General features: G+C 40.0%; 1 pseudogene; it reads left to right on the top strand.

Moving 5' to 3' along the window:
* The first annotated feature begins 21,966 nt into the window (after positions 1-21,966).
* Positions 21,967-23,459, top strand: LOC145137393 (L-type lectin-domain containing receptor kinase IX.1 pseudogene; annotated as a pseudogene).
* Positions 23,460-24,447: the final 988 nt, after the last annotated feature.

Below are 24,447 nucleotides of genomic sequence, written 5' to 3'. Positions count from 1 at the left end.
TGTTTGTTTTATTTCGTTTATGTAAGAGTTATTTGACAAACATACACGGGTTTGCAGCATATGAGGTCCACTTTTATCGAATTTCACTAATCGTTGACCGGGATTCTCTTATGTCTTGCTAGAGCTTTTATTTTAGTGCGGTTTGTGTTGAAAGACGAAGTGTCATGGAAAAAAAAAGAAAAAAAAAACATTCTGAAGTTATTTGATTTGCATAGATAAATTTACTTTCTAGAAATTAGTCAAAAGCCAAATACAAAACATTCTGAAGTTTGCATAAGTATGTTTAATTAAGCTGAATTAACCAACAAAAATTTAAAAATAGAATATCATATAGAAATCCACGAAAGAAAATCACTAATAATCTTGAATAAAACATAGATTTTTTTCACAACCTTTTTGTTTTTAAAGAAAATATTTTTCCAAAGCATCAAATGATCTAAAAAGTCGTTAGAATTGCCGTTCATACCATCTTTGATAGTGTATATTATTATTGTATATTATTCAGGTAACTATTTTGTAAGTATCCGCCCATGAGTTTAGCCGGATCCTCATCGTAATATTCTTATTTATTTATAGTTGATTAATGACAGGGAATATTGTTGGAATTTCTATAGGCATATATGGTGAGTATGAATTTCCTTATTTTATGTTCCTTTGTATATTAGGAGTCGTCGATCTAATGAATATTGTGGTATTTTTCCCATAGAACGTATATTCCTTAATGTGCAAGAATATTTACAGAATACAAGGAATAGTCCATAATACAAATGGGCCTCAATAGCTAAAAAGGCTATCTAAATACAGACAATACAATAATCTAAATATATATCCCGTTAACATCCACCCACAGTGAGAACGGGAGGAGAATCATGAACATTCATGCTGACCAAAAATCAAGGAACAATGGAGAAAGTAGACTCTTCGTGAAGATGTCGACATACTGAGAAGATGATAGAACATGAAGAGCTCGTACTTGCCCTGTGGCCACTTTGTCCCGGACAAAGTGAATATCTATCTCAATATGTTTGGTCCGCTGGTGAGTAATAAAAAATAGTTGCCCTATATGGTGAGTAATAAAGCTCGAGAAGTAAATTACGAATCCAACATGTTTCAGCAACAGTATTACCCACACCTTGATACTCTGCTTCGACAATAGACTGAGAAATCGTATTCTGTCGCTTGGAAGACCAAGACAACAGATTGTTTCCAAAGAAAACACAATAGCCTGATGTGGATATGTGAGTAACGGGACAACCAGCTTAGTCAACATCAAAGTACACAATGAGATCACGATTCGAAGAACAGAAGAGCTGAAGTCCATGATGTGTGGTGGCTCGAATTTAGCGTAAAATGCGCTTGAGATCCGTGAAATGAGGATCTCTGGGATCATGCATATATAGACCCACTTGCTGAACAACATATGTAATATCCGGTAGGTAAACGTGGGATACTGAAATGCACCGGCAGAGCTATGATAGAGAGTAGGATAATCAGTAATGTCTAAGTTTAACAACTTACTATGTAATAGAAAAAAAAAGGAATAGGAATGTCTAAAAACAAACATCTTACTATGCAGTAGAATGTTAGGATTTAATTAATTATGTGGGCTATTTGGGCAAAATTGTTAGTATGCCCTTTATTTTGTAAACACTATAATGATTAAGTTTAACAACTTTTGAAAAATTATGCAATTTTTGGTGATATAGGTTGTGTTATGGTCATCATCTTAGGTAAAAAATAATGAATATTTTAGTCATTCTATTAGGTAAAGAAACATATATTTATGCATCCATATTTTTATAATTATCTAATGTAAAAAATAATCCAAATTACATTCGCAAAAATATACAAATTACATCAAATTTTCATATTACTAAAACAAATTATATTCATTCGCAAAAAAAAAAAAAAAAAAAAAAAAAAAAACAAAAAAAAACAAAAAAAAAAACAAAAAACAAAAAACAAAAAAAAAATACAAATCTTATTAGTTATGTGGGCTATTTGGGCAAAATTGTTAGTATGCCCTTTATTTTGTAAACACTATAATGACTAAGTTTAACAACTTTTGGAAAATTATACAAGTTTTGGTGATATACATTGTGTTATGGTCATCATCTTAGGTAAAAAAACATTCATTTATTAATAAATATTTTAGTCATTATATTAAGTAAAAAAACATATATTTATGCATCCATATTTTTATAATTATTTAACCTACAAAATAATCCAGATTACATTCGCAAAAATATACAAATTACATCAAATTTTCATATTATTAAAACAAATTATACTCATTCGCAAAAAAAAAAAAAAAAAACAAAAAAACAAAAGCAAATCTTCCAATGTGCACATTTCACATTTTAGGTATATATATGCATATTTTTACAAATGCATATATGTATATTTCATATACACAATAGGAATCAGTATTTTTTTCGAGGAATCAGTATTTTATTCGATACAAAGTAAAATATAAAAAACAAAAAAAATGCTACAAAATTTCAAAGGGTTTTCATGTCTTCACGTAGATATTTCCATATTTTCTTCAATTTATCATTTTTCACCTCTTCAATATTCACCACAATTTCTTCCAAATCTACAAGAAAAAAAAATTGATTGATGCAAAAATACTCACAAAAATTCATGTGATTTACATGTGAATCACATGTAATTCATATGTGATTTACTCATGACTAACATGTGATTCATAGGTGAATTACATTTGATTTACATGTGAATCACATGTAATTCATGTGTAATACATTTGTAATTCACATGTAATTCATTTAAAAGCTCCAACGACTAAAAAAAGTCAAAGTAATGATTATAGTTTTGACCATAAAAGCATCACTAACACAACAACAATCCAAAAATATATTAAAATTTCATATTGTTAATGATCTCTTGCAAAGCCTCCCTATCCTCATCATCACGGTCGGTCCGTTGATTTCGCAGGCCCTGTACGAAAAGTAAAAATGGGCCCTTAATATAATTTTATTATATGTATGTAAACAAAATTTATTAATACTACTAGGGTGTCCTAATAAATTAATATGGATGAAAGTGAACTAGGAAAATGTGAAAAGTAAAATGGGCCTCAATATAATTTTTTTATATGTATATATATAAATTTATTAATATTAATCAATTAAAATGGATGAGAGTGAACTAAGGAAAAATAAATAAATAAATAAATGATCAATTAAGCTGAGTGAGGAATAATTAAAAAGAAAAAAAGCTGGTTAATTAAAAAAACAATTACGTAGAAACGAGGAATAAAAAAATGACAAATAAAGAAAAATGGGAATGAAGAATAAAATGTTTATTAATAGTAAACATTTTGAAGATGGGATAAGAAGAAAAAAGGGACAGATCAATAAAAAACACGTTGAATGTTAGGTAATAAGAATTGAACCTTAGACATTAGTTAAAAAGGTAAAATTTATTTATTACTAAAACATCAATTAATATAAAAAGAATGAACGGCGCACAAAGCAGGAATCGAACCAGACTCATTTAAAAAGCAGGAATCGAACCAGACTCATTTAAAAGGAATAAGTATATGCAACGCTCCTAACCGGCTGAACAAGATACGTTTATTGAAATAGTTTGCATAAATAGATATATGTTAACATATTTACTATATAATTTGGTTATACTCGGGTCTTATTTTTTACGGGCCCTGTGCGGTTGCACACCTGGCACACCCTCAGGGTCGGCCTTGCTCATCATTCCCACACATCTCTCCATCAACCTCAAAACTTGTTCCCTTTGTTATGTAACATTTTTATAATTACAAATCATTTATTTGCTTTCCACCTCATCAAACGTAACATTTTTCATCTATAATAATAACTCGTTTACTCAGAAGAAAGTTTTTTACACGAAATGTCAATGGAAATACATTTTGTTTTGTTGAACGAAATTCAACAGTAAAACAAGTGAGAGGGATTGACATTGTAAAGCATTAATCAATATTTGTTATATATATATAAATAAAATAAAATTGGAAGTAGTTTATAATCAGGTTTTGATGAAAAAGGAGGAAGGATTTAACCAAGAACTCAATGTCATCCACCCATGACAATAAAGATAATTCAATGTTATACATCAAGTTCTCCTTTGACGTTTTCATATTCCTGAACAAAAATTCATATATTTTGTTAACATGAAAAAAGTAGAGTTGTTTACTTCTACCATGAAAATTTACAAACTCACAAATTGAAGCAAAGAACACAACTTCTGCCAAACTACAAACCAACTAACCAAGAATAGAAAAAGCACAAAGGCAATAACAACTAACCTAAATTGAAAGTTGAAAGTATAATGTTATTTCTTTTGTTTATCCACTGTCTAAAAAAAATAGTAGTTGATGTTATTACCAAGATGAAAAAAAATTCAAATATAGCATTACATTATCTTCGGTGATGCAATTTGCATTGCATATGTTGACCAATTGTAACTTGAGTTAGAGGGATTGACATTGTAATTGGATAAAGCATACTATAATAATCAACATACAAAAAGCATATACAATTTATAAATCATTTAAATATATTAAATTAAAGTAAATAACATCGTATAAAATTTTACACAGGAATATGCTTCGATAGAGATCAATTACAAAATAAAATGAAAAAACAGAACCTGTATTGTGCGAATATCGGTACATTGAAACGAGTTTCATTGTCAACTGTAACATTCGGATTTCCAGCTATCATAATTTAAATATTTGTTTTTGAGATGAAAAGAGGGACTCGACGAGTTGACGCCTAAACTCGTCGAGTAGGATCGCGACTGATGACTCGGATTAATGAATGGACTCGACGAGTCTGCGCTGTTGGCAGAAACCCTAAATATTTGGGCCTGAGCCATATTTAAAGGCACTTATGGCCTTCAATTGCGGCTACCTTTCCAGAAGAGAGAACCATAGCGAGTTTGAGTGTGTAGAGTGAGAGGAAGAGCTATCTTGAGCTATTTGGTGTGATTTTGCAAAGGAGGAGAAGAGTTCCAGCAAGAAGGACCAGAGGAGGTTGTTGTTCTGAGTTAGTCAAGCAATGAGCTTCATTCTGAGGTACCAAATCGAACCCCTCTTCTTCCCTATTGGGTAGATTCAATTTTTGGGGTTAGGGCTTGAATCACTTCATTTTTGGGGTCTTGAATGCATCAAATCCCTCTTCCTAGTTGTGTTATAGATCTGGACTATTCTAGGTCCAGAGAGCTAGAAAGTTTGAAGCTTTAGTCGAGTAAATATAGGGTTTTGAAGCTAGGAAGCATTAATGGGGTTTCTATGGTATATAATGCAAGATACACCATGCATGGACACCAAGTTCAGACATTTACGTGATTTTTGGGTGTTAGAAGGCCAGATCTATAAGTTAGAGAAACAGATCTGACCTCAGAAGGTCAAATGAGTGTTGCCATGGAGGAAACTCGCCGAGTCCATAAGAGGACTCGATGAGTCGGATCGGGTTGCCCCGCGATTCGTGATCAGTGGTAACCCATCGAGTGAAAGGTTAACTCGACGAGTCGAGTGAGGCCTTATGAGTACTTAGAGGACACGCATGGACTCGCCGAGTCACCCGAGTACACTCGATGAGTCGGGTCAAAGTTGGACCGTTGACTGGAGTTGACTTTCGTTGACTTTTTGGGTTTGGTCAGCAAGTGGACATTTGGACCATTGGAGGGGTAAAATGGTCTTTTCCCCTTCTTTGAGATTATAGGAAGGGATTAGTCTAGCCTTTGAGAATCATTGTTAATTAGAGGTAAATTACTTTATGTGATTCGGCAGAGGCTAGATCAGTATTTCGAGTTCGAGACTTTCCGAGATTACCCGAGGTGAGTATTCTCACTATACATTACCTAGAGTGGTATCCATGTGCAGACCGGAGGGTCTTATGTGTTATGTGTTTACTTGAGATTATGTGTATTGTGATTTATGTATGCTATGTGATATTTAGAACGGACCGGAGGGTCCAACGATTTAGACCGGACCAGAGGGTCCAACGAGCTAGACCGGACTCGAGGGTCCTACGAGCTACGGGACTGGAGGGTTCCGTTGAGACACATTGACCAGAGGGTCTTATCGAGTTATAGCCTCGAGTGGCTTATGTGCTGTATGTGGTATTTTTGGGGAACTCACTAAGCATTTATGCTTACCGTGTTATGTGTTTCAGGTACTAGCGAGGATCGCGGGAAGGCGTCGGCATGATTTGTACACACTGGAAGAGGATTATGTTTTGAGATTCTGGGATATGTTTTATTGTGATGACGTTTGATACACATGAGATTTTGAGAATATTATATGAGTTTTATTGTGTTTGAAAAATGAAAATTGTTTTAAAATTTACGTTGTTACAAGTTGGTATCAGAGCCTTGGTTTGAGGGATTCGGATGCACCTTCGGGCGTATCTGAACTAAAACTGATGATTTGAGAAATTTTTTCATAAAAAAAACAATTTTTCTAAAGAGAGTAAAAGATTTTGAGAAAAGTAGAACGGAGCAGTGTGCACGATCAGCCAGCGCCTGAACGGTGATTTCCCAAAATACCCTTACATTATGTGTTATGAGATATTATGTGATATGATATGCATGCTAGAGTAGGCTAGGTATTCATATTTAGGACTAGAGTGGGCCTGATTTGTGATGCCTTAGCCTAGGAGTTACTGCTATTGTGAAATTCTTTGAGTGTGAGTAGGTAGCAGGGAGGAGCTTATGAGAGGTCTACTGGGTGGTAGCATGCGCTCAGCAATATATAGAGTACTTGTGAACTAGAATCCTAGGAGGAGGACTTGGGGTGATTACTGATGTGGTGTGGAAGGTAGTATAAGGGCCCGTACTACTGGAAGCACTGGATCAGTGAGCAGCCCAAGTAAGAATCCTTAGGGTACTAAGGAGCAAGTAGGGTTGAGTGATAGAGTGCGAGAATGCTCGAGCGAGTCTCTGATTTCTTTTGTGTTGTATTTCAGAGACATTATGGTGGGTACGCGCCACACTCTAGAGAGCAGCGGTGTTAGCGATGATGAGATTCACAGGATGATTCATGATGAAGTGGTTGTAGCCATTCGAGCTGAGATACCAGAGATGTTTGGGTCTATCAAGACCACGTTGATTGAGACATTTGACGAGCGGTACGCTGCTTCTTACCGATGTTGTTGTTGCTGCGGCCACCGCAGCCGTTGCCGCTGCTAGGCCACAGGGGGGTGACTCGTTGCTATACCGAGAGTTTAGCAACACGAAGCAACCGGAGTTTGATGGGACTCAGGATCCGATAGCCGCGATGAGATGGATCTCTGACATTGAGGGATGCTTCTATCCGGAGCACCTGAGGGTACGGTTCGCGTTGAACCAGCTTCGCTTGGGAGCGAAGGATTGGTGGAAGTTTGTGACGGCTGACTTTACTGCTGCAGAGATTACGGCAATGACTTGGGAGAAGTTCACCACCATGTTCCGAGATGAGTATGTTCCCCATGTGGAGAGGGAACGTCTAGCCCAGGAGTTCTTGTCCCTCAAGCAGGGGACGGAGTCCGTGACTGTGATTACACGGATGTTTCACGAGAGGGCGTTGTTTTGCCCTGAACATGTGTCTTCTGAGCAGGCGTGCATGAGTCGATATCTGAGCATACTGAGGAGAGACATTCGTGAGTTCGTGGCGAACTCGACATACCGGACATTTGCCAAGCTCCAGGCAAATGCCCGGAAGAGGGAGATTGAGCTAGAGACTCAGGCCAGGGAGGAGGCCGAGTCTCAGAGGAGGGACATGCGGCCGGCACAGTCTCAGCTGGCAGCCAAGCGGGCAAAGCCCGCTGATTCGAGATCTGGGGGTCCGAAGGGCCGCACTTGCGGGAAGTGCGGCAAGAGCCATGAGGGAGTGTGCAGAGCAGGGGTGTGCTACAAGTGTGGCAAGGAGGGGCATTTCGCGAGGGATTTCTCCAAGGGGTTTGCAGTTTGCTTCCACTGCAACCAGACTGGCCATCGGAAGGCCGAGTGCCCATAGCTACTTCAGGGATTAGCTCAGGGATCTGCACCTGCTGCTACTAGAGCCACCGAGGCCCGGCCAGTGAAGGCTGAGGCACCGAAGGCTCGCGGGAGAGCCTTTTAGTTGACAGCGGAGGAGGTCCGCGCAGCGCCCGATGTCGTGGCTGGTATGTATTCTTTTTATTTACTTATGCTGAGTTCAAGATATTGTGCTCATATTGTGGTATGCTTAGGTACTTTCCTTGTGAATTCTGTACCTGCTTTGGTGTTATTTGACTCGGGTGCGAGTCGATCTTTCGTGTCATTAGCATTTAGTCAGCACATCAGTATCCGACGAGAGGCGTTGAGTCGACCTTTGCGAGTTTCTATAGCCAACGAGTGAACGGTGTATACTACTGATGTGATTCGAGGATGTGTACTCGATATTTTAGGTGTTGAGTTCCCGATAGATTTGGTACCGATTGGGATGGGGGATGTCTATGTCATCGTGGGCATGGACTGGTTGAGCCGATTTGGAGCTGTTATCGACTGTGAGCGTCAGTTGTGACCATACGAGACCCTAGTGGGGGAGTACTTATGGTATATGGCGAGGGTACCCGATATGGGTCAGCATTTTGCTCGGCTGCCAGAGCGAGACAGAGTCTAAAGCAGGGCTGTAGAGGGTTTGTAGCCTATGTGATGGATACACGAGTTACCGCAGAGAGACCGAATTCGGTCGGTGAGGTTCCGATAGTGCGAGAGTTTCCGGATGTTTTCCCCGAGGAGTTGCCGGGTGTACCTCCAGAGACACAGGTGCAGTTTCACATCGATTTGGTTCCGGGGGCGGCGCCTATTGCCAAGGCACCCTATCGCCTTGCGCCACCGGAGATGCAGGAGTTATCCTCGCAGCTTCAAGAGCTGTTGGGGAAGGGATTCATCCGACCGAGTAGCTCGCCGTGGGGAGCACCGATCCTTTTTGTCAAGAAAAAGGATGGTTCACACCGGATGTGCATTGATTACCAGGAGTTGAACAAGTTGACGGTCAAAAAACGTTATCCACTACCGAGGATCGACGATCTGTTCGATCAGTTGCAGGGAGCGTCTTGGTTTTCCAAGATAGACTTGAGGTCTGGATATCACCAGATGAGGGTGCGTGATGAGGATATCCAGAAGACAGCGTTCAGGACTCGTTATGGGCATTACGATTCGTGGTGATGCCTTATGGGCTCACCAATGCACCCGCGGCATTCATGGATCTCATGAACCGAGTATGCAGGCCGATGTTGGATCGATCAGTGATTGTGTTCATCGACGATATTCTAGTGTATTCGAGATCCAGAGAGCAACATGAGGATCATCTGAGGGAGGTCCCTGGAGTGTTGAGATCGGAGAGGCTTTACGCCAAATTCTCCAAGTGTGATTTCTGGTTACGAGAGGTCCAGTTCTTGGGACATCTCGTTAATCAGAATGTGATATTGGTCGATTCGGCCAAGATTGAGGCTGTCATGAGTTGGGAGGTGCCGAGATCCCCCACCGAGATCAGGAGTTTTCTGGTGTTGGCCGGCTACTATCGGAGATTTATCAGAGATTTCTCCAAGATTGCAGTTCCCCTCACCAGATTGACCTGGAAGGGTGTTTCTTTCATTTGGGGTCCCGAGCAGCAGACCTCATTTGAGACTCTTCGCCAGAGATTATGCGAAGCCCCGGTGTTAGCCCTTCCGGAGGGAATGGAGGATTTCGTGGTGTACTGTGATGCGTCTATATCGGGGTTGGGTGTGGTGCTTATGCAGAGAGGGCACGTGATAGCATACGCATCGAGGCAGTTGAAGCCTCATGAGACGAGGTATCCCACCCACGATTTGGAGTTGGGGGTAGTGGTGTTTTCCCTCAAGATATGGAGCCACTATTTGTATGGGGTTCGGTGTACCATATACACGGACCACAAGAGTTTGAAGTATCTGATGGATCAGCCCAACCTGAATATGCGCCAGAGGAGATGGTTGGATGTGGTAAAGGATTACGACTGTGAGATCCTGTACCACCCAGGTAAGGCTAACGTGGTAGCCAATGCTCTGAGCCGCAAGGCGGAGAGTGCCCCGATTCGAGATATATGTATGAGGATGACGGTGATGACTTCGATGTTGGATACCATTCGAGAGGCCCAGGCAGAGGCTGTGAGACCAGAGAACCGCAAGAGGGAGCGGGTGATTGGACAGGTATCCGAGTTTGTGACGGATAGCCGAGGGCTTATGACCTTTCATGGTCGGATTTAGGTGTCGTATGCGGGCGGGGCACGTAGCACTCTGATGGAGGAGGCGCATAGATCGAGATTTTCGATCCATCCCGGGGCCACTAAGATGTATTTGGACCTGAAGAGAGACTACTGGTGGCCCTGTATGAAGAGGGATGTTGCATGGGTAGTAGAGAGGTGCTTGACCTGTCGCCGGGTTAAGGCCGAGCACCAGCGTCCGCATGGCAAATTGCAGCCATTAGAGGTTCCCCAGTGGAAGTGGGAACATATTTCTATGGATTTTATCACCAAATTGCCGAGGACCGCGAGAGGTGTTGATGCAATTTGGGTGATTGTGAACCGGCTGACGAAGAGCGCTCACTTCCTTGCTATCAATGAGAGCTCTTCTGCGGAGAGGCTGGCAGAGACATATGTGAGAGAGGTGGTGTCGCGGCATGGAGTGCCGATCTCGATTGTGTCAGACCGAGATGTATGTTTCACTTCCAGGTTCTGGAAGAAGTTCCATGAGGAGTTGGGTACGAGATTCCACTTCAGTACTGCTTACCACCCACAGACGGATGGCCAGAGTGAAGGAAAGATTCAGACGCTCGAGAACATGCTTCGAGCATGTGTTATGGACTTCGGGGGAAGTTGGGACACATACCTACCTTTGGCTGAGTTTTCTTACAACAACATCCACCATTCGAGTATTGGTATGCCTCCCTTTGAGCTTTTATATGGGAGGATGTGTCGGACTCCCATCTGTTTGGGAGAGGTAGGGAAGCGAGTGATGGGTAGCACTGAGATAGTGCATAAGACAACTGAGCAGATACAGCAGGTCAGACAGAGGTTACTGACAGCCCAGAGTCGCCAGAAGAGTTATGCGGATAGGCGGCGATCCGAGCTCGAGTTCCAGGTTGGAGACTATGTACTCCTGAAGGTATCTCCTTGGAAAGGAGTGATCCGATTCAGGAAGAGGGGCAAACTGGGGCCCCGATACATAGGTCCTTTCAGGGTGATCGCCAGAGTGGGCAAGGTAGCATACCATTTAGAGCTACTCAAGGAGTTGGGTCAGATCCATAATACCTTCCACGTATCCCAGTTGAGGAAGTGTATAGCCGATGAGACGGCGGTAGTGCCGCTAGAGGATATTCAGGTGGATGCGAGCCTGGATTACATTGAGAGGCCGATCGCGATCTTGGATCGGAAGATCAAGGTTCTGAGGAACAAGGAGGTGCCCCTGGTTCAGGTCCAGTGGCAACATCGGAGAGGATCCGAGCTGACTTGGGAGCCGGAGACGGAGATGCGGGAGCAGCATCCAGAGTTGTTTGCAGAGTGAGACTTCGAGGGCGAAGTCTGATTCTAGTGGGGGAGAAATGTAACATCCGGATTTCCAGGTATCATAATTTAAATATTTGTTTTTGAGATGAGAAGAGGGACTCGACGAGTTGACGCCTAAACTCGTCGAGTAGGATCGCGATTGATGACTCGGATTAATGAATGGACTCGAAGAGTCCGTGCTGTTGGCAGAAACCCTGAATCTTTGGGCCTGAGCCCTATTTAAAGGCACTTATGGCCTTCAATTGAGGCTACCTTTCCAAAAGAGAGAACCCTAATGAGTTCGAGTGTGTAGAGTGAGAGGAAGAGGTATCTTGAGCTATTTGGTGTGATTTTGCAAAGGAAGAGAAGAGTTCCAGCAAGAAGGACCAGAGGAGGTTGTTGTTCTGAGTTAGTCTAGCAAGGAGCTTCATTCTGAGGTACCAAATCGAACCCCTCTTCTTCCCTATTGGGCAGATTCCATTTTTTGGGTTAGGGCTTGAATCACTTCATTTTTGGGGTCTTGAATGCATCAAATCCCTCTTCCTAGTTGTGTTATAGATATGGACCTTTCTAGGTCCAGAGAGCCAGAAAGTTTGAAGCTTTAGTCGAGTAAATATAGGGTTTTGAAGCTAGAAAGCATTAATGGGGTTTCTATGGTATATAATGCAAGATACACCATGCATGGACACCAAGTTCAGACCTTTACGATATTTTTGGGTGTTAGAAGGCCAGATCTATAAGTTAGAGAAACGGATCTGACCTCAGAAGGTCAATTGTAACGCCCGTAGATCCGGACTAGTCAATTTAGAGATAATAGGGGTCGAAAACGACTTTTAGACAAAAGATTATTTAGAATAAATAATCTTAACCAAGTTGTAGAATATGTCTCAAGGGTTCCGTACATATAAAGAACGCCGAAATCCGAGTTATAACGAAGAAGTTATGGCCCGTTGAAGTTTTTCGGCAAAACCGGCACGGCACCGGGAGACGTAAATAGTGAATTTACAATAGAGAACTTTTTAGCCTTAGTGATCCAAACAAAACTTATAGTATATGTTAAACCGATAACATCCATAAAAAAGAACGCCCAAATCTGACTTCGTATGAGGAAGTTATGAATTTTCTTAGATTTGGCATAGTAGTGCACGACCCGAAACTCGAATTTTAGTTCGAGCGGTTTTTGGCTTACGCGACCTAAATGAGAGTTGAAGATCTCATTAATAGGAACTCAACGGTAAAAAGACAGACGAAAACGGAGTCCGTATGAAGGAGATACGAATTCTTCGTGGTCATTTAACAGTCTAATCTCATCCTACTGTTAAATTTAAAATCGGTCGAGAATTAGCCCATGGAGTCTAAACGAAAGTTGTAGATCTTGTTTTTACCTACGCGTGGAAAAAACGAACGTCAAAAACAGAGCTCGTATACGAAAATTACGGGGTTTAGAAGTCGGCAGGGTGCTGCTGCAAAAGGGGTGACGTGGCTGATTATGGGCCAAGGCTTTCTCCCCAAGGCAAGCCACCAGAAGGTGACATGTGGAAAGGACTCGACGAGTAGGATGACCTACTCGACGAGTAGAGCTGTTTTCCAGCCTATAAATAGAGGTGCCGGGTTCACTCATTCTTCACACCATTCCAACCTCTTCTCTCTCTCTCTCTCTCTAAAACCTCTCTCTAGCCCCTAAACCCCCCCAAAAAGCCTAAGGAACCACCCTAGAACCCGAAGGAAGCCCCGAGGCTCCCGGAGTCCCGAGAAAGGAGCCTTTCGGCTCGGGAAACCTGCTCCGGCGAAGTCCGGTTTTTGAGAAAAATCTGCTATAAGTGCGCTACGCCTAACCTATCTTTAGTATAGCTTATGTTTTAATATATTAATGTTATTAAGACCTTATAATAATTATTTGGGCTATTATTATGAGTTATATAGTGTTTTTTAACGCTTATATAATAATAATAATAGCTAGACCATTAATTAGTCTCGGTTAACGTTAGACTAAACCCTAGTGGTATTGATACTAGGTTTTGTCAAAGGAAAATTGTTTTGAGATAATGAAGCGATGTCCGATTTCGAGTCACCACCTTTCAGGTGAGTGCATAGTCCCTTTCATCTTACACATAGATATGAAGTATTTAATATAAATTACCTTCTATGTGTGCATATTATCTGTATACTTGCTATCTATGTTGGATGAACGTTTTTATACATGTTTTAACTGATTTAAACTGTATACGTATTTTCTATCTACAAATATTTTGGGTATAACATGGGTAGATGAATGATGAGAGATAAAAGATGATGTGAGTAAACATTGGCAGCTATAAACTTAGTGCCCAATAAATAAACACCGGCAGCTATGGACTTAGTGCCTATTGGACAAACGATGGTAGCTATGGACTTAGTACCTATTAGGTAAACATAGGTAGCTATGGACTTAGTACTTGTTAGGTGTTGGTAGCTATGGATTTAGTACCTGGTAGCTATGGACTTCGTACCTGTTAGATAAATGTTGGTAGCTATGGACTTAGTACCTACACTGGTAGCTATGGATTTAGTACCCGATGAAGGAACTTTTGCAGCTATGGAATTAGTGCATTGGCAGCTATGGACTTAGTGCCGGCCTTATAACCCTGGAAGCAAGGGACTTCAGAATAAACGAATAGATGACTCTTAGGGTAGACCCTTGAGAGTAAGGAAGATAATGGGGATGGGTAAATGGGGTTGATTGTTTGTTGTTTAAACATAATAATTATATTATTGTGGGTTGAAAACCCTATGTACTCACCAGGTTTCCCAACCTGACCCACTCAAGCTTATTTGTATCACAGGTGTCGATACGAAGCTACTTTACACTGAGAGATTTAAAAGAGATGTAGATCACTAGTGTAAATAATGTAAGTTCTGTTTATGCTTATGTTTCTGTATTGACAATGACATCCCAATGTTTTGAAAATGAATAAAAATACATTTCCTCGGAAATGCTTTGATAACCTATTTATCATGTTTTCTAGAAACAAATTCCGCAACATTTTTGTTAAAAGAAGTACTCTGATTTTTTATAAAGCATGAACAAAATTGGTCTTTTCTGGCCGTGAAAATGGGGATGTCACAGTTGGTATCAGAGCATTAGTTTAAGCAAACTAGGAATTTGTAGGAAATTTCTAAACTTAAACTTAGAGTGCTAAGCGATGATTGTGAGATGAGTGTCTGCTATATTTTAGACACGAGCACTAGTTTATTTTAGGAAAGATGCCTAAAATGTTTTATGTGTTAAATGTTTTATGTTATAGCTATAAAGATGCCTTATATGCTATTATTTGTTCAGATCTATGGTCTATTGCCGACCGGATCTGGAAATTTTATGTGTTCAGATTTCTAAACGTTTAATTACGATATTAGAACTGGCATGTAACTTTTCGGAGTAATAGGGAGATTTATACGTCTATCGTAAATAAAACTTTCCTATCTTAAATTCTCGCCTCGGTACACCGGATGTCTGCTTTGGTGTATAAAACGTCATGGTGAACACAGACTAGGAAATATCCGAGGAAGATGACAACTTGAGCCAAAGAATGTGATGGGTCATGCATCGGTCGTTGCGCCTGCACCCGAACCTATCACAATGGCAGAAGTTCAGGAAATGATGCGAACCATGATAAACTGATAAAATAGAGGAAATAATAAGGCTTACGATAGTGAATGATACCTATCAGAAGATATCGTAAGAGAGGTATCTTGCCTTTAGAATGCATCTAATAAATAATACGTCTTGTACGGGAGAAGTACACTTTCGATTGGCAGAAAGAAAGAATTTTTGGTATAATCCATAAAGTTATCCCATGGTATGGAATTTCCAATACCAACCAAGTTGAAGCAGAATTAATGATTGAAGATGTGCATGGAAGAAGTCCTAGTAGAGTCTAGGGAATTTTTTATTATTATTTGGACACACTCGTATGTGTTAAATTGTTTTGTGATTTTAGGACTTGGGGACTGCGAGACAATACTTGGGACGAGTATGAGTAGGTGTGAAAGGTAGTAGATGCATCTACTACATGAAGCACAGGACTCGCACTTGGATCAGAGAAAGTCACAAGGTTACCAAGGAGCTAGTAATTGAATTCGTTTTATTCAAGTATGTCGTTACCATTGTTTCGGTAACGATTAAGAAGATGATTGTTATTCCGACCCTAGTGGTCATATCAAATTGAGTCCGACTACGCTGAGTATGTTATGTGGTTCAGAGAATCAAGTTCGATGTAGCATCTGACTTAAGACGGAAGATTGAAATAAAAAGCGATCAGTAGAGGTATCGCGATAGTTGCTTGTAGCTAGAAATGCTACCTTTTAAGATGTGATTATATCCCATTAGAACAATAAGGAAGGTATAGTCTGTTCTGGAATTTGACTCTAAGAGACCTGAGTCTAAGCGTTGCAACATACGATGATAGGTCATTAGAATATGACACATCGGTCCATTGTAGTAATAAAAGAACTTATCTTAAGTTTGTGTCCAGTGAGGATCGAGATTGTGACTTGAATGTCATAATTTGGAGTATAACGTGAGATAGGGAGCAAGTGCAAGATCGAGCACCACCTGCAGACAAGGAGTCCAAGAGTTAGATACTCATTCGAAGGAACATAGAAGTTAGGATTATTACCTAGGATGAAGAGATAACGTATGGAGTCATTATACAGCCCTGTTTTGTTGATGATTTCGGGACGTAATCATCCTAAGGGCGAGATAATTGTAACGCCCGTAGATCCGGACTAGTCAATTTAGAGATAATATAAAGGGTTCCGGACATATAAAGAACGCCGAAATCCGAGTTATAACGAAGAAGTTATGGCCCGTTGAAGTTTTTCGGCAAAACCGGCACGACACCGGGAGAAGTAAATAGTGAATTTACAATAGAGGACTTTTTAGCCTTAGTGATCCAAACAAAACTTATAGTATATGTTAAACCGATAACATCCATAAAAAAGAACGCCCAAATCTGACTTCGTATGAGGAAGTTATGAATTTTCTTAGATTTGGCATAGCAGTGCACGACCCGAAACTCGAATTTTAGTTCGAGCGGTTTTTGGCTTACGCGACCTAAATGAGAGTTGAAGATCTCATTAATAGGAACTCAACGGTAAAAAGACAGATGAAAACGGAGTCCGTATGAAGGAGTTACGAATTCTTCGTGGTTATTTAACAGTCTAATCTCATCCTACTGCTAAATTTAAAATCGGTCGAGAATTAGCCCATGGAGTCTAAACGAAAGATGTAGATCTTGTTTTTACCTACGCGTGGAAAAAAAGAACGTCGAAAACGGAGCTCGTATGCGGAAGTTACGGGGTTTAGAAGTCGGCAGGGTGCTGCTGCAAAAGGGGTGACGTGGCTGATTATGGGCCAAGGCTTTCTCCCCAAGGCAAGCCACCAGAAGGTGACATGTGGCATGGACTCGACGAGTAGGAGGACCTACTCGACGAGTAGAGCTGTTTTCCAGCCTATAAATAGAGGTGTCGGGTTCCCTCATTCTTCACACCATTCCAACCTCTTCTCTCTCTCTAGAACCTCTCTCTAGCCCCTAAACCCCCCAAAAAGCCTAGGGAACCTCCCTAGCACCCGAAGAAAGCCCCGAGGCTCCCGGAGTCCCGAGAAAGGAGCCTTTCGGCTCGGGAACGCTGCTCCGGCGAAGTCCGGTTTTTGAGAAAAACTCGCTGTAAGTGCGCTACGCCTAACCTATCTTTAGTATAGCTTATGTTTTAATATAGTAATGTTATTAGGACCTTATAATAATTATTTGGGCTATTATTATGAGTTATATAGTGTTGTTTAACGCTTATATAATAATAATAATAGCTAGACTATTAATTAGTCTCGGTTAACGTTAGACTAAACCCTAGTGGTATTGATACTAGGTTTTGTCAAAGGAAAATTGTTTTAAGATAATGAAGCGCTGTCCGAGTTCCGAGTCACCACCTTTCAGGTGAGTGCATAGTCCATTTCATCTTACACATAGATATGAAGTATTTAATATAAATTACGTGCTATGTGTGCATATTATCTGTATACTTGCTATCTATGTTGGATGAACGTTTTTATACATGTTTTAACTGATTTAAACTGTATACGTATTTTATATCTACAAATATTTTGGGTATAACATGGGTAGATGAATGATGAGAGATAAAAGATGATGTGAGTAAACATTGGCAGCTATAAACTTAGTGCCCAATAAATAAACACCGGCAGCTATGGACTTAGTGCCTATTGGACAAACGATGGTAGCTATGGACTTAGTACCTATTAGGTAAACATAGGTAGCTATGGACTTAGTACTTGTTAGGTTTTGGTAGCTATAGATTTAGTACCTAGTAGATATGGACTTAGTACCTGTTAGATAAACGTTGGTAGCTATGGACTTAGTACCTACACTGGTAGCTATGGATTTAGTACCCGATGAAGGAACTTTTGCAGCTATGGAATTAGTGCATTGGCAGCTATGGACTTAGTGCCGACCTTATAACCCTGGAAGCAAGGGACTTCGGAATAAACGAATAGATGACTCTTAGGGTAGACCCTTGAGAGTAAGGAAGATAATGGGTATGGGTAAATGGGGTTGATTGTTTGTTGTTTAAACAGAATAATTATATTATTGTGGGTTGAAAACCCTATGTACTCACCAGGTTTCCCAACCTGACCCACTCAAGCTTATTTGTATCACAGGTGTCGATACGAAGCTACTTTACACTGAGAGATTTAAAAGAGATGTAGATCACTAGTGTAAATAATGTAAGTTCTGTTTATGCTTATGTTTCTGTATTGACAATGACATCCCAATGTTTTGAAAATGAATAAAAATACATTTCCTCGGAAATGCTTTGATAACCTATTTATCTTGTTTTCTGGGAACAAATTCCGCAACATTTTTGTTAAAAGAAGTACTCTGATTTTTTTATAAAGCATAAACAAAATTGGTCTTTTCTGGCCGTGAAAATGGGGATGTCACATCAAATGAGTGTTGCCATGGAGGAAACTCGCCGAGTCCATAAGAGGACTCGACGAGTCGGATCGGGTTGCCCCGCGATTCGTGATCAGTGGTAACCCGTCGAGTGAAAGGTTAACTCGACGAGTCGAGTGAGGCCTTATGAGGACTTAGAGGACACGCATGGACTCGCCGAGTCACACGAGTGCACTCGACGAGTCGGGTCAAAGTTGGACCGTTGACTGGAGTTGACTTTCGTTGACTTTTAGGGTTTGGTAAGCAAGTGGACATTTGGACCATTGGAGGGGTAAAATGGTCTTTTCCCCTTCTGTGAGATTATAGGAAGGGATTAGTCTAGCCTTTGAGAATCGTTGTTAATTAGAGGTAAATTACTTTATGTGATTAGGCGGAGGCTAGATCAGTATTTCGAGTTCGAGACTTTCCGAGATTACCCGAGGTGAGTCTTCTCACTATATATTACCTAGAGTGGTATCCATGTGCAGACCGGAGGGTCTTATGTGTTATGTGTTTACTTGAGATTATGTGTATTGTGATTTATGTATGCTATGTGATATTTAGACCGGACCGGAGGGTCCAACGATTTAGACCGGACCAGAGGGTCCAACGAGCTAGACCGGACCGTAGGGTCCAACGAGCTACGGGACTGGAGGGTTCCGCTGAGACACATTGACCAGAGGGTCTTATCGAGTTATAGCCTCGAGTGGCTTATGTGCTGTATGTGGTATTTTTGGGGAACTCACTAAGCATTTATGCTTACCGTGTTATATAATATGTGTTTCAGGTACTAGCGAGGATCGCGGGAAGGCGCCGACATGATTTGTACACACTGGAAGAGGATTATGTTTTGAGATTCTGGGATATGTTTTATTGTGATGACGTTTGATACACATGAGATTTTGAGAATATTATATGAGTTTTATTGTGTTTGAACAATGAAAATTGTTTTAAAATTTACGTTGTTACAAGTACTACAACTCGTTTTGTTAATCTCCTCCTGCAGATCTGATCGGAAACAAGGTCGGCCGATGGAGACAAAAAGGGGGCGATGACGAAGGCGATCAACCGATGGGGTGATGATTGTCGGAGGGGACCATGTATTCTAAACGATGGTTAGTTCAGAGATGCACATCAGACATATCGTTTCAGTGATCCACGGATGGCTAGTTCATAGAAGCACAACACACATTTTGTTGATTCAATTTGGATCTGGAAACTTTACTACATTCTTGATTTCATTAATGGCGGATAATGTAACCAAATGATTTTAGGGTTACAATTTTCTGTATGAACAGAACTAAGATCGATGTGGTGTAGATGATGGTGCTTTAATGGCAGATTGGTGGAATCATGATTGAAACTGATGCTGATTGAGGTCGATCGAGGGAAGAGGGGTGATTCGGTGAAGAAGACGACGTGAGAGAGAGAGAGAGAGAAATCAAATATTTAATCGGGGGAATTAAAAGAATTATTTTATTCCTAAAATGCCCCCTGATTCATTTTAAAATCATACCCCCGTGTCTTATTTCGTCTATGTATTTACAAAAATGTCACAATGCATCTTGGCCATCCTTTTTTTTTATCCAACGCTCGACTTTTAGTCTCGGGTTCTCGGGAAAATATGAGTTCTCAAATGATATATATATATATATATATATATATATATATATATATATATATATATATATATATATGGCACACCACTTTCTGACTTTTCATTTTCTTTTTTGGATTTTGGCATTTTTTTTTTGGCATTGTGTTTTTTTTTTTTCTATTACAATGGATCAAAATTTTAGCCCAAATGATGTATATACCCTTAAAAGGTCCACAAAATCTGATGCCCCATGCCATCTTGATGCCATGTGGCTCTGTGTATGTTGACAGGAAATCAGCTTTGGAGTTGATGAAGAACCTGTGTATTCCACCGGAGAAGCAAGCATATAGACACATCATTTCACTTCATACCTGAAACCAGTAGATAAAGGAGATGTCGTCGCGATATATGTGGGAATGAATGAGGAAAGGACTGATTTACTCGGTATAAGTTTATGGCACGAGTTAGGTTTGAAGAGAAGAGGAACCTACTGGGAGTGAAGAACATAGTGTCTGAATCAGGAGAAAAAATATTGGGACTTAATTCAGCTGTAATGCCCAATGGGCATTTTGTGAAACTTTCCTATTTTAAGTGTTTTAGTTAGAATACGTTTTTTGTTTTTATTAAGGCTATGTTTGACGTAATAGCTGAAAAGCTAGCTGTTAGCTGAAAAGCTAGCTGATAGCTGAAAAGATAGCTGTTAAATAAAAAGCTAGCTGATAGCTGAAAAGTTAGCTGATACAAAATAACGTTTGGTAAAACTAGTTGAAATATATAAAATTACATAAAAGGACATGTAGGAGTATGTGTTTCTATAATTAATTAAGGGGTATATTTGGAAAATTTTTAAAAAGCTCATAAAAAGCTAGTCTAAGTAGCTTTTCAAAAAGCTAGCTTATAAGCTACTTTTTGTCTTATCAAACACGACAACATAAAAAAGCTCGAAAAATAAACTAGCTTATCAGCTAGCTGTGGCGCGCCAAACACAGCCTAAGTATAAATAGGAGGTCAAATAGATGTAATTTCTAATTCTTTCTTCTTGTTTCAGATTAATACGTGCAGTTCTAGTAATTTTGCTTCTTATTCCCCTATTCTTTTCCTTATGGTTTTTGTCCCTCGTTTTGTTCTGTTGCTTCGCGCCTGCATCTGTGTGCAAACAAACATCAGATTGCTTTATTGTTTTTTTATCTCATTTACAAGGGAGGGTTAGTCCAATAGAAAAGAATCGAGAACATTCCATGATTTTCAAAAGACGCGATTTCTAAGCCATGAACAATCCACGGCTATTCACAATTGGTGTGATAAATTCTTATGCGTCACTTTCCACATTATAGTTAGATATGCACGTGGACATGTTCTATTGGTCATTTTTATATTATACGTATATAAGATCGCGTCATTTTGTATATATAAATTTGTTTGTGTCATTTTTTATATATTATTTATTATAAAAGACCATGGACATGTTGTATAGGTTGAACAAGAATTGAAATAGTCATAACACCACTTCTAGATGGCAATCTTAATTATCTCCATATAACTTGGAGCAAATTTCTAGGAAAATGCTGAGGTGCGATGGAACCTATTGTAGACGATCTCATTTTTGATATCGCATTGACTGAAAAGTTTTAAAAATCATACTTCAAATGGTGTCCTCACGAAGATGCATGGCAAGTTTCTCTTAATAAACAAACTTAATTCATTAGACAAGGATTTGCTTGGCACAGACATGCCCACGTCCCACACATGCATAAAACGGCACGGGTTGACTGACTTGAGTCTTGGTATGAGTTTCAATACGGCAGTTGAGTTGAGGATGGTTCTTTGGTTATATATATCCATGTTAATTGTGATGAACAACCACCTACAAACATTAAAGGTTCAAACTTAAATTTGTAACAAGTTTCTGAATTTGGGTACAACCAGCCACAAATCCAGTGACGGGATGTATCTGGGATTTGTTATTTTAGCTTTTTCTATTTGTTTATTTTTTTTGACGCTTCCGCCAACTGTTGCCCTAATACTGTCTATTATTTTAGTTTTGTTGACTATTGTTTTTGCACTCGTTTCTTGGGTGATTATAAAGAGGAAAAAGAAGACACGAAAAGTGAAGGACCTTAGATCTGTTGTGGAGACTAAGGATGTGGAGAAACTTGGATCTGGTTTGGAGACGGATAGTGAATTCGAAATGGGCACTGGGCCTCGAAGATTCTCTTACGGTGAATTAGCTCAGTCAACTCGTGGCTTCGATGGGAAAGAGAAGCTAGGAGAGGGAGGTTTTGGAGAGGTTTACAAAGGTTTTATGGAAAATTCAGGGAAGTATGTTGCAGTGAAAAGGTTGTCAAAAAAATCCGACCAGGGGCCTAAAGAGTTTGCATCAGAAATAAACATCATTAGCCGATTGAGCCACAAAAATCTGGTGAAGCTCACTGGATGGTGCCACGAGAAAGGAGAACTCATGCTTGTTTACGAGTTCATGGAGAACGGAAGCTTAGATTTGCATCTCTTCAAGGAAAAGACATTGTTGACATGGGCCACAAGGTACAAAATAGCCCGCGGCTTGGCCACTGCTTTGTTGTATCTACATGAAGACTGGGAGCAATGTGTTTTGCATCGAGATATCAAATCGAGTAACGTGATGTTGGACTCAAATTTCAACACCAAGCTTGGCGATTTCGGGTTAGCGAAGTTGGTTGACCACGAAAAAGGCTCAAAGACATTAACCATGTTGGCTGGAACCTTGGGTTACATGGCTCCTGAAATTGCAGCTACCGGCATGGCAACAAGAGAATCTGATGTATATAGCTTTGGAGTTGTTGCATTGGAAATAGCTTGTGGGAGAAAACCCATCGTATATAATGCTCAAGAAAACCAAATACGGTTAGTAGAATGGGTTTGGGAGCTCTACGGGGCTGGGACTCTGTTAGAAGCAACAGATCCACGGCTAGGATCAGATTATGAGGAAGAACAGATCAAGCGTTTGATGATTGTTGGGTTATGGTGTGCGCACCCTGATTCACATCTCCGCCCATCAATGAGACAAGTTACTCATGTACTCATTTCCGAAGCTTCCATGCCCTTTCTCCCCTCAAAGATGCCGGTGGCCTCTTACTAGTCTTCCACCACATCTTATATATATTCACTTGGTGTTGCTACTATTATCCAAAACCATTCATCAAGCAGCGCATCTCTCACCAGTTCCTGTATCTAAACAACATGGTCGACAAATCGCCAAGTGGTGTAGCATTATTATAAGTATCTCAGATTACAAATTTGGTTTTTGTGCTTTACACAAAACAGCAAGTTTTGTCCAATTTTTTATATGTTCCCACTATTTCGATTGTCTTTCCATTTTTGTTTCAGATTCAGTCCCTCCCATTAAAACCATTAAATATGGTTGATAAATATTTATCAGATTACCATTTTACCAATCTTTATTCTTTTTGTTCTGTTTTTTTATTTTGTGTTTGTCCTTTTGAAACCGGCTATTTAGAGACCTCATTGTCGCCGAAACTTGCCACCCATCCATCACGTTCCACTCCCTCTTCCGTTCTGAGTACTCGGCAAGGTCCATCACCCCTTGCACCCTTGAAACTGGCTTGACTACTTAGTGGAAGATCCACATTACCCCAAGGGATGTGTGTGGACTCCACTTGATTGTTAGCATTCTAAGAAAAAAAGAATTTATTTAATTTATGCTGTGTCATTAAATTATCAAAGCTTGAGAGAAAAACATTTTTCATTAAAATGTTAGACCCAAGTTAGATTTCTTTTTTTATGGATCCACCACGATGTTAAAGGCAGAGCTGAATTCTTTTCCGGTGAAGAAAAAACTCAGGAGAGTATATGATGTCACAAAATATTGTCACATCGTCATGTCATGTTAGCACCTCACATAATTAAAAGTAATACGTCAACCAACCACATTTGTTGTTAACTAGATTGACCGGTTAAGTGTTAGATTTGTAACAAATTATTAAAAGAAGTGACCAACTTGACTACAGTGTTAAAATGAGATTTTTGTGAAACTTGGTATTTTTTGTTGATCTTCGGGGTCGAAGTGTCTCATATATTGCATTAAGAACGAATATTCTGTGAGTCGGACGGTTTGAACCATATGCCTCTCTAAAGTTGACGAATTTGAAGATGTCGCTTTCCCTTTTTCTTTTCCTCGAGCTTTTGTTTCGTCCCTTCCCATTGGAGGAGGAGGCAGGCGTATTTCTTTGATGTCATCGTTATCATCATTAAGATTAACGCCTACGTGACCATCCGATGATACTTGTTGTGAGCTCGAATATAAAGATGTTCGGCTTCTTTTTGGCGGATTAGCAATTTCTTCATGTGTTGCAAGTTCCCTC

This window comes from Lactuca virosa, chromosome 9, assembly GCF_052849685.1.
Source record: "Lactuca virosa cultivar CGN04683 chromosome 9, Lactuca_virosa_CGN04683_v6, whole genome shotgun sequence".
Taxonomy (NCBI): domain Eukaryota; kingdom Viridiplantae; phylum Streptophyta; class Magnoliopsida; order Asterales; family Asteraceae; genus Lactuca; species Lactuca virosa.
Note: the sequence above shows the minus strand (reverse complement) of the source record. Positions and strands in the feature narration are given on the sequence as shown.